This window comes from Lonchura striata, chromosome 17, assembly GCF_050655825.1.
Source record: "Lonchura striata isolate lonStrDom1 chromosome 17, ASM5065582v1, whole genome shotgun sequence".
NCBI classification, from domain to species: domain Eukaryota; kingdom Metazoa; phylum Chordata; class Aves; order Passeriformes; family Estrildidae; genus Lonchura; species Lonchura striata.
In genome coordinates this window covers 5,344,040-5,352,276 of record NC_140719.1, presented here as the reverse complement: position 1 = coordinate 5,352,276, position 8,237 = coordinate 5,344,040, and positions in this window count along the sequence as shown.

Here is an 8,237-nt window from a genome sequence, read left to right as displayed (position 1 = left end):
TAAAAAAAAGGGTGCTGTCAGGGTCTGTGCAAAGGCTCTTTAGATATTCCAACCAGCAGAGTTTATTTAAAAATTCAATAAGGCAATTTTCATGGCAGCAAGGAAACAGAAACACTGGTGGTGTCTGTACACCCAGTGAAGAGGAAGAGGCAGCCAGGATTTCATCTCCCAGATCCACTCAAGCCAGACGTTGCTGCTGCCTCATTCTAACAGCCAAAAGCTGAGGAACACTTCCTGCTTGACAATTAAATTTTCTCCAACAACAGAGCAAGGGAGTGACGAGCAGGAATGGCCTTTTTAGAACAATCTGCTGCCCAGGAGTCCCATTGGCTGACACAGAACAAGTGTTATCAGACTTGTTTCTTCATGAGGCTGGACAGGACATACCTTCCTCTCTCAAAGGTTCTGGAGTTTCTCCTGAGGCACCCCAGCAGATGGTGAAGGGTCCCTTGTTTAGTGAGGGAGGGTGTTAACAAGGTCCCAGTGCACGGGCTGCTCCCAAGAGCAGAGCTCCACTCATGGTAGAGGTAGCAGAAGACAGAACCCCACAGTGGTGGTGAATTCTTGACTGCAGCCTCTTTCCCTGTGAATGCCAAAAGAGCAAGAAGGAGCTAGTAGCTGCCCCAACCCCTTTTTTTCCAAGCCCATTTCTCAGGTATTTCTGCCTCTAGGAGAGAAACCTTCAGATAAGAGAAGTGCAACCAAATATCCTCCTCTCCTGAGCTTGGCCACTTCTCTTGTCTCTCCTTAGTACCTGGTCCTTATTGTCTCCTAGCCACACATGTGGGAGAAAACTCCCTGAAAGAAACAAAAGGAAGAATCCTAAACCCCAACAGGAAGGGAGGGGTTAACTTTGCCTAGCCCTGGGAAGAGGACAGAAGGTAAGTAGGATGCATATCAAAAGTGGTTGTTCTCTGCTTTCTGTGAACCATAAGGGCTCCTTGGGAAGCAGAGACAAAACTGAATTGCTGTTTATAGACCAGAGGTGAAAAAACATCCCTGGTGGCTCTAGACCAGCAGCAAAGGAATTTCCTGCTGCCTTATGGCCACTGCTATCTTCCAATCTGCCCTCAGCCAGGCACAGATAGCCATGCCATCCCCTCTCCTTGGCATGGCATCAGCACACCACTAAGTCCAGACTTTGGAGGTTTGCAAGGTTCTCATCTCATGGCGAAAAGAAGCAGCCAGAAATTATTGGTGCTTAGAGGGAAACAGAGACTTCTGCCAGCCATCCATTCCCTGGAAACTTCAGCCCCAAAACTCACCCCACCCCAGGAGCAGGGGCACCTCTGTGCCTGCCCCCACCTTAAGCATTCAGGTCCCAGCTCCCTGCCAGAGGAGCTGAAGGACTTTTTCTGAGCCTGCTGCTAAGGAGATCATTAAGGCAAACACATGAACCTTTCCAGTCAGAAGGATGAGGTGGGGTTTTAATTAAGGTAATTATACTCAGCTGGATGGGCTATTTGCAGAGGCATTTACAGTCTCTAGGAGGGTTTAAAGGCAGTGGTACTGATGGAGCACAGGAAATCTACTGTTTGTGTGGACCCCTGGACTGGGGCTGCTGGCACTGCTGGTGTCCTGCTTGAGAAACCTGAGTCTGCCCTGAAGAGTTAGGTGATGCTTTGCCAGTGGCAAAGTCAAGGATGTCCATTCTAGAGAGGACATGGCTCTCTCAGGCCAGGGGAGGGAGTTTTCAGAGAATCAGCATTTTTTCCTCTCAAAAGAGGACAAAAACTCTTAACTTCAGGAATGTGAGGGCAGTAATTTGCAGGGAGTGGTTGGTATCTTTGTCAGGTCAGTTGGCATTTGGTGTTTGAAATTGAGTGGTTTGGGTTGGGATTTTTTTTTTTCCATTAAACTCTTACAGTGCAGTGATTTACAATTTCTATATGAAAAGTGATTGCAACTTGAAATTGGGAACTCGGCACTTTGATAGTGTCACACTTCTGACAATTCAAAACTTGTAGAAGGGTCAGAGCTGACCCTGGCTTGCAAGAAGCTGGGATTTTGACAAACCAATGCTTTCTTGTACAGCCTTCCATGCAATTTTCTAAACAGCCTCAATTGCATCCACTTAATTCTCTTTTTGACTCTTTCTGACTAAAAGTCACACCTATCACCCCTTGCTAGAAGCCTGTGCTGCTCATCCTTTGGAGGAGCTCTGGGTGTCCCCAATGCTCATTCATTTGTTGTTTTCCTCCTCCTCAGAGAGAGCAGATCAATGTGACTTCCACTTCACCCCTTCCCATTGGGTGCTGCCTCTCATTTTGTTCTCCTTTTAATACCATCTTTATTGCCAGGCTGTTCTAATGCTGCTGTTTATTTATGGCTATTACTGAGATGATGCTTTAATTGTTGGATCAGCGCCTCCAGTCCATCAGGCAAAGGAGCAGCTCTTTATAAACATCATTTTTTCTTTAGCTCTGCCACATGCACACGTACCACACACACAAATTAGGAACAACAATGGTGCTATTCCAAATGAACCCCTGTGCAGCTCTTTGTGATTTTACCCCGTCTCAGAAAGGAAAACCTTTGAGTCTGTTTACTGTTCTTTCTGCACTGAGCATTTTGCTTTGTAGATCTGGAAAAAGGAAATTCAATTAGAGGAGTATTCAGGATGGTTTTTATATATATTTTCTACCAATTAGCATTTCATTAAGGCAGTTAAATTGCATTTGCCAGAGACAGACACAGCCCATTGCAGAGCATTATTTTAAGATCCCATTTCTTTTTTTTTTCCCATCTTGCAGGCTGAAAATGAAATCAGGGAATGATTGATAAATTATTAATTCATTACTGGTGATTGGGTTGAAGTTGGTCAGAAGGGGAAAGTGCTAAGACACAATCTTGGTTTATGTCTTTAGACAACTTTACAGGAGTTACCTGTGGTGGACAGATGTCCTGAGGCCAGGTGGAGATGCTGGGGTGCCTTGGATGTTTGGTACCATCTGTTTTTGGGGACTGTGAAGATCATCCATCTCCAAGCCCCCTGCCATGGGCAGGGAGAAACCTTTCACTAACCTGGTCTTGTGGGAGATGTCCCTGCCCATGGTATGGGGGTTGTTAGGTGATCTTTAGGTCCCTTTCAACCCAGTCCATTCTATGATTCTCTGATTCCCTCATCCTGACCTCCCTGCAGGGTGGAGGAGGTTGACAGGGAGTAGTGATACCTCATCAGTATCACTCCAAAGATCTTTTGGGCAAGAACCATCCTACTCCTTGTTGAATTCCCCTCCCCAGCACGATGCAGCTGGTCAGGGGGATGAACGATTGCTGCTGATGACAGAGGGCACAAGCCCACGTGTGGCACAGGCTGCTGGCTCTCCCCAGCTGTCCAGGCTGCACCTTTGCCTGGCTCTAGCAGGTTAAACTCAGCTTTCCTTTTTGTTCCTGCCTGCTCCAAAGGCTTCTCTCCATCACTCCCTCTGTTTGCAGTGTGGCTTTGTCTCTTCATTGCTCTCAAGGTCACCATTGATCAGATTGTGTGCACTTTACATCTGCAGCCTTGGACGGGCAGAGAGAGGAATTGATTGCAGTCAATTCAGCTGCAGATTGAACTGTATTGACTTGTCCCCTATTCATGCAGACGAGGAGCTTTGCTACCTTTTAATTACCACACCAGCCCTGCCCTGCATCAATGGGATGGCTGGGGGTGTGAATGGGAGTGTGGGGGGCTTATATAGCCTTGAGAAAATCTTTGTGGGGTGGGTGTAGGGACTTATTTCTGTCAGGACCACGGGAGGACTAGTGTTGAGGGAATCCCAGGAACAGTGTCATCTTTCCTCTGTCCACAGTGGCTCTTCCTTGTTACAGAATTTCTGACAGAGGTCATGATTTACGTTTGGAATGAGATTTGGGCTACTCCAGTCAGGGCCTCAGATCTGGGCCTTGTGAGGCCTTCCAGCCTGTGACACAGTCAGAAATTCAGAGTTTGTGGCGCAGTTAGAAATTCAGAGTTTGTGGCTCAGTTAGAAATTGTATTAATGTGTGATGGGGGGCACTGGGCTGTCTGGGTGTGAAGTAGTATAGGTTTATAGTGTAAGGTTTAGGCCACCTTAAGACAAAGATAAAAAATATTAGCTTGCCAATCAGAGTGCCTTTGTAAATTGTAAACTATGTAGAAGTGTATATAAACTGCCATCTTCTCTTGAATAAACTGAGAGCGTTGCATTAACCATATTGGTTGGATGTGCGTTCTGTCCAGCCAGCTTTCCCGTTTTATGAGGTCCCTGGCTTTTCTTCCTGGAGGAGTCTGTCACTGGAAGTGATTTATTTTCCACAGTGGGAGCCAACCATTTCCAAGAGAGGGGCATTGCTGAAGGAACAGCAGCCACAGGAGAGGTGAGGGTGCTGCTGCTTTGAACAAGACACACTTGGCCAGGCAGGAAGATGCTCAGCTGGTGGAGTCCACAATGGGAGAAACATTTTACCTTCCCTGTCCCTGAGTACAAAGAGGTGCTGCTACAAGCTCCCATGAATCTCTGGATGAGCCCCTCTCCTGTTTAGCAAAGTGCTTTGCCCAAATCCTGAGCCCTCTCGTGGAGAAGGAAGAGCTGGGTTTGTGGTCCTTGCTTACATCTAGGGATCAGAGGAGACTGGGGTGTGCTCAGCTGGCCCTTGTGGGAAACAAGCTGTCCATGATTGATTTCCATGGAGCAGCCCAGGCTCCCCAGGCTCTGTCCGTGGGCTCCAGGCTCTGCCTGCACCAGCTCAGTAATTCCCTGCTATCACAGAAACTGCACTTGGCATTTCTGAAAGGTGTGGGATTGGCATCTTTAGAAGACTGAAATCCTCTGTTCATCTACTGAATTGATGCCAGTAGTACCAGCACTGGGAGTGAGGGAAGAGAAGCGATTCCAGCAGGGCTGGTGAATAACAGCTTTCTTAGCAAATTGAAAAGTAAAAAAAAAAAAGGCAACTAGAACAACAAAATGACTTCTATTTAGGGTCAGGGAAAGTATTGCACTTATTTTTTTACCATTGGAACTATTTTGAATAAGACAACAACATTAAAGGAAATGTCAAAAGAGTAATTTTCAAACAACAGCTAAAATCAACATTTTAAAGACAAGTGGGGGGAAAAAAAGAGATTTTGTTAATTTTTTTATTTTTTTACTTCTTACTTCCCTTTTCTGCTTTCTACAAAGAGATCAGAAATTCTTTGCAGTGTTCTGATGTGACCAAGTAGTTCATTTACCCTCCTCCCTCAGACTGATGTCCAACACACTTTTCCTATCTCCAGGATTAAAGCCTAGACATGGCTTTTTTTATAAGGATGCTGACCCCAGGCTGGGTTTGTGCAATTCCTACCCATTCATGGGGAACTGAACTGAGACAAGCAATTAATTTTTACATGAACTATGAAAACACCATCAGCTGGTGACAAACGCAGGCCACAGCTTCTCTCTGAACCCAGACTGACAATCTGCAGGACCCTTTCCTAGCGTTCACCATGAAATGTGGGATTTTTTACTGAGTTGGTAGGGAACTGTGCACATTCTGACTTTGTAGGCTCAGATAAAATAGGGAAAGGGGCTTCTCCTTTTCAATTACCTGACAAGAATAATAATACATTATTTTAACCTTGCAGCAGGCAAAGGTACTTAGATGAGATATTGAATGTGGATATGTGTGACTATGGTTTTAGTCCCTGCTTTCCAAATGGTGTTTATATGGTGTTCATATGTTTTACCTGAACAAAAATCCCAAATCCTCTGGACAAAATAAACAGGCACAGCCTTCCAGCTTCCATGCTGCAGAGATTGGGCTGTCATTGTTTGGAGACCAAGGACATCTCTTGACTATTGCAATACAAATTTCAAGCAAACAGAGACTCCAGCTTTCAATCAGAAAGCCCTTTCCCTGCCCTTGCAGAGACCCTTCCTCTCTTCTTTGCAGCATCCCAAAGGGGAGTAGTGAATTCCAGCAGTTTACAGCTCCCAGGGAGAGAATGTGCTGTGCTAATCTCCCCCAGTTTCTCGCTGTTAAAATAAATTCTTCCCATGTTAGTAAGACTCCCCCGAGGCCTCGGCAGAACAGGTGCTCACTTGACCCAAGTGTCACCTGCACCTCATATATCACATCAGCCCCAGGGGGGGAAAATGCAGCCAAGGCTCCCTCCCCACAGCCGCCCAGGGGAGGTCTGGCTCAGCACAACCACAGATGGAGCCCTGGGTGTGTGCTGGGAGCTGCAGGGAATGTTCCTCTCCCAAGAGATGAGATTTGCTCATTGTGCCACTTGGCCAGCCTGTGTGCTGCCTGCCTCCAGTGATGGATGGCTCCTGGGGACCCTCCAAGGGATTGCACAGGGCTCCTGGTTGTCCAGTGTGATGTTTGAGGTGAGGCATCCATACCTAATATCCTCCTGCCAGGTGGCTGTGTGATTTTTGGAGAGGACCTCTGGATTCTTATGGCATTAGGCTGCAAAACAACTGCTACTGGTCTTGGCCATGGAGATGAGCAGCTTCCTCTGGATTTGGTGAATCAGTGTTTTCTTGTGCAGCTCTCTCAGAAGGGAAAGGAAATCAAGAACTTTTCTGTCCCTAGAAATGTCCAAGGCCATGTTGGATGGGGCTTGGGAGTCACCTGGGAGAGTGGAAGGTGTTCCTGCATGGCAGGGGTGGAATGAGATGAGCTTTCAGGTCCCTTCCAACCCAAACCATTCTGTGATGTAAGGTTTGGAAAATTTTCTTCACAGAGTCCATCCCTTGCTGCAAAAACTCCCTCTGTCTTGTCCCACAGGAGCCACAAGTTGTAAAAGTAGCCTGAACGATGATGCATCTGGGGAAAAACAGCTCAGTGGGGGAAAGCCAGGCCCGAGATGTGATTCTGGAGGTGTGAGGGAGAATATTGTGGTGAAAACTATGGGGAACATCCTCTCTCCATGTGCTCCTGGCTGCCCGCCACTGGTTACTGGAGCTGGGTTTAAAGAAAAGTAAATCCTGCCTCTTCCACAGAAGTTCTTGGGGACAGAGATGCCATAAAAAGAAATTAGGGGAGGTTGCCTCAGTGTTAATCTACAGAGGAGGGTAGAAGAGAGATGTAATTTTATCTGAATAGAATTGCATCATTGCTGCAGTTTTCCCAAGGTTGCCCAGCCAGGTTATGCAATGATGGCTGAAATCCTCGTTTACATTCCAATCTTGCTCACTACAACCCAAACTCCAGGAACATGTGTACTTAGGCTCTCATTTTTGTCAATACCTAATTATGTGTGCTAATTATTTGGCAGGTTATTTATTATTTTGCTAATTATTTAGACTCTGCATGCGATTGGTCATTCCAAAGGATGTCCAACATGGGTTGATTTCACACTTCATGCCGTGTTTATCCCAAAGTCAAAAAGGTTTATATTTTTATTCATGATCAGAGACACAATTGTGGAACACTTGTTCAACACAAGGATCCTGGGAACTTCAGCTGGAATTTCTAAGGAGCCAGCTCTCATTGTGTTCCCTTGCAGGCTGTGTGAGGCTGAATGGTCCTGTTTTGCTGAATGTAATGTTGCATGAAAACTTGCATTTACTTTTTATGAGCCCCTAATTGCAAGTGTTTGTGAGCCATCATCTAATATGGAAAAAGGTTGAACAGGACCTTATGGTCTGAGTGACCAACTCTGCCTGGTATTGATCAGCTCGTGAGCATTCCGAAGCATCTGTTAGGCTGGGAGTCTGGATTGCCATGCTGATGGATTTGCACAGCAAAGATGCTTCAGAAAATTAAAATCTATTCATGGAATGCTCTGGCAGCAGCAAAAAGAGTTTATATATGGCTTATAAATTCTTCACCAAGCTCTGAGAATAACTGAGTGCTTGCAGGAAAAAGGATTGGGGATGCTCACACAGGAGCATGAGTGAAGAGGAATCGCTGCATTTATTTGGGATGAAATGGTGAACATAAAAAGCAGATAAGAAATACACAGGTGCTTTCAAAAGGCTTCAGGATGGCTTTTCTGAGTGGCTGTTGGCAATTTACTTCTCTGCCTCACTTCCCATGTCTTGGCTGATGTGGATACTCAATTCAAGGATGGATGTCCAGTGGGATAGGTGGGGAAAAGAGAAGGACAGAAAAGGGAAGTAGCTTTGTATCTACACCATATGCTAGTGCACACTGAGGCACTGGAGAAGAGAGGACAGCCAGCTCCAGAGCATGAAATGTTATGGAAAAATGATTTTTCATGATTCTTACTTCACTCCCATTACTAAGGCACAGGAAAAACAGCCTCCTCTATTGTA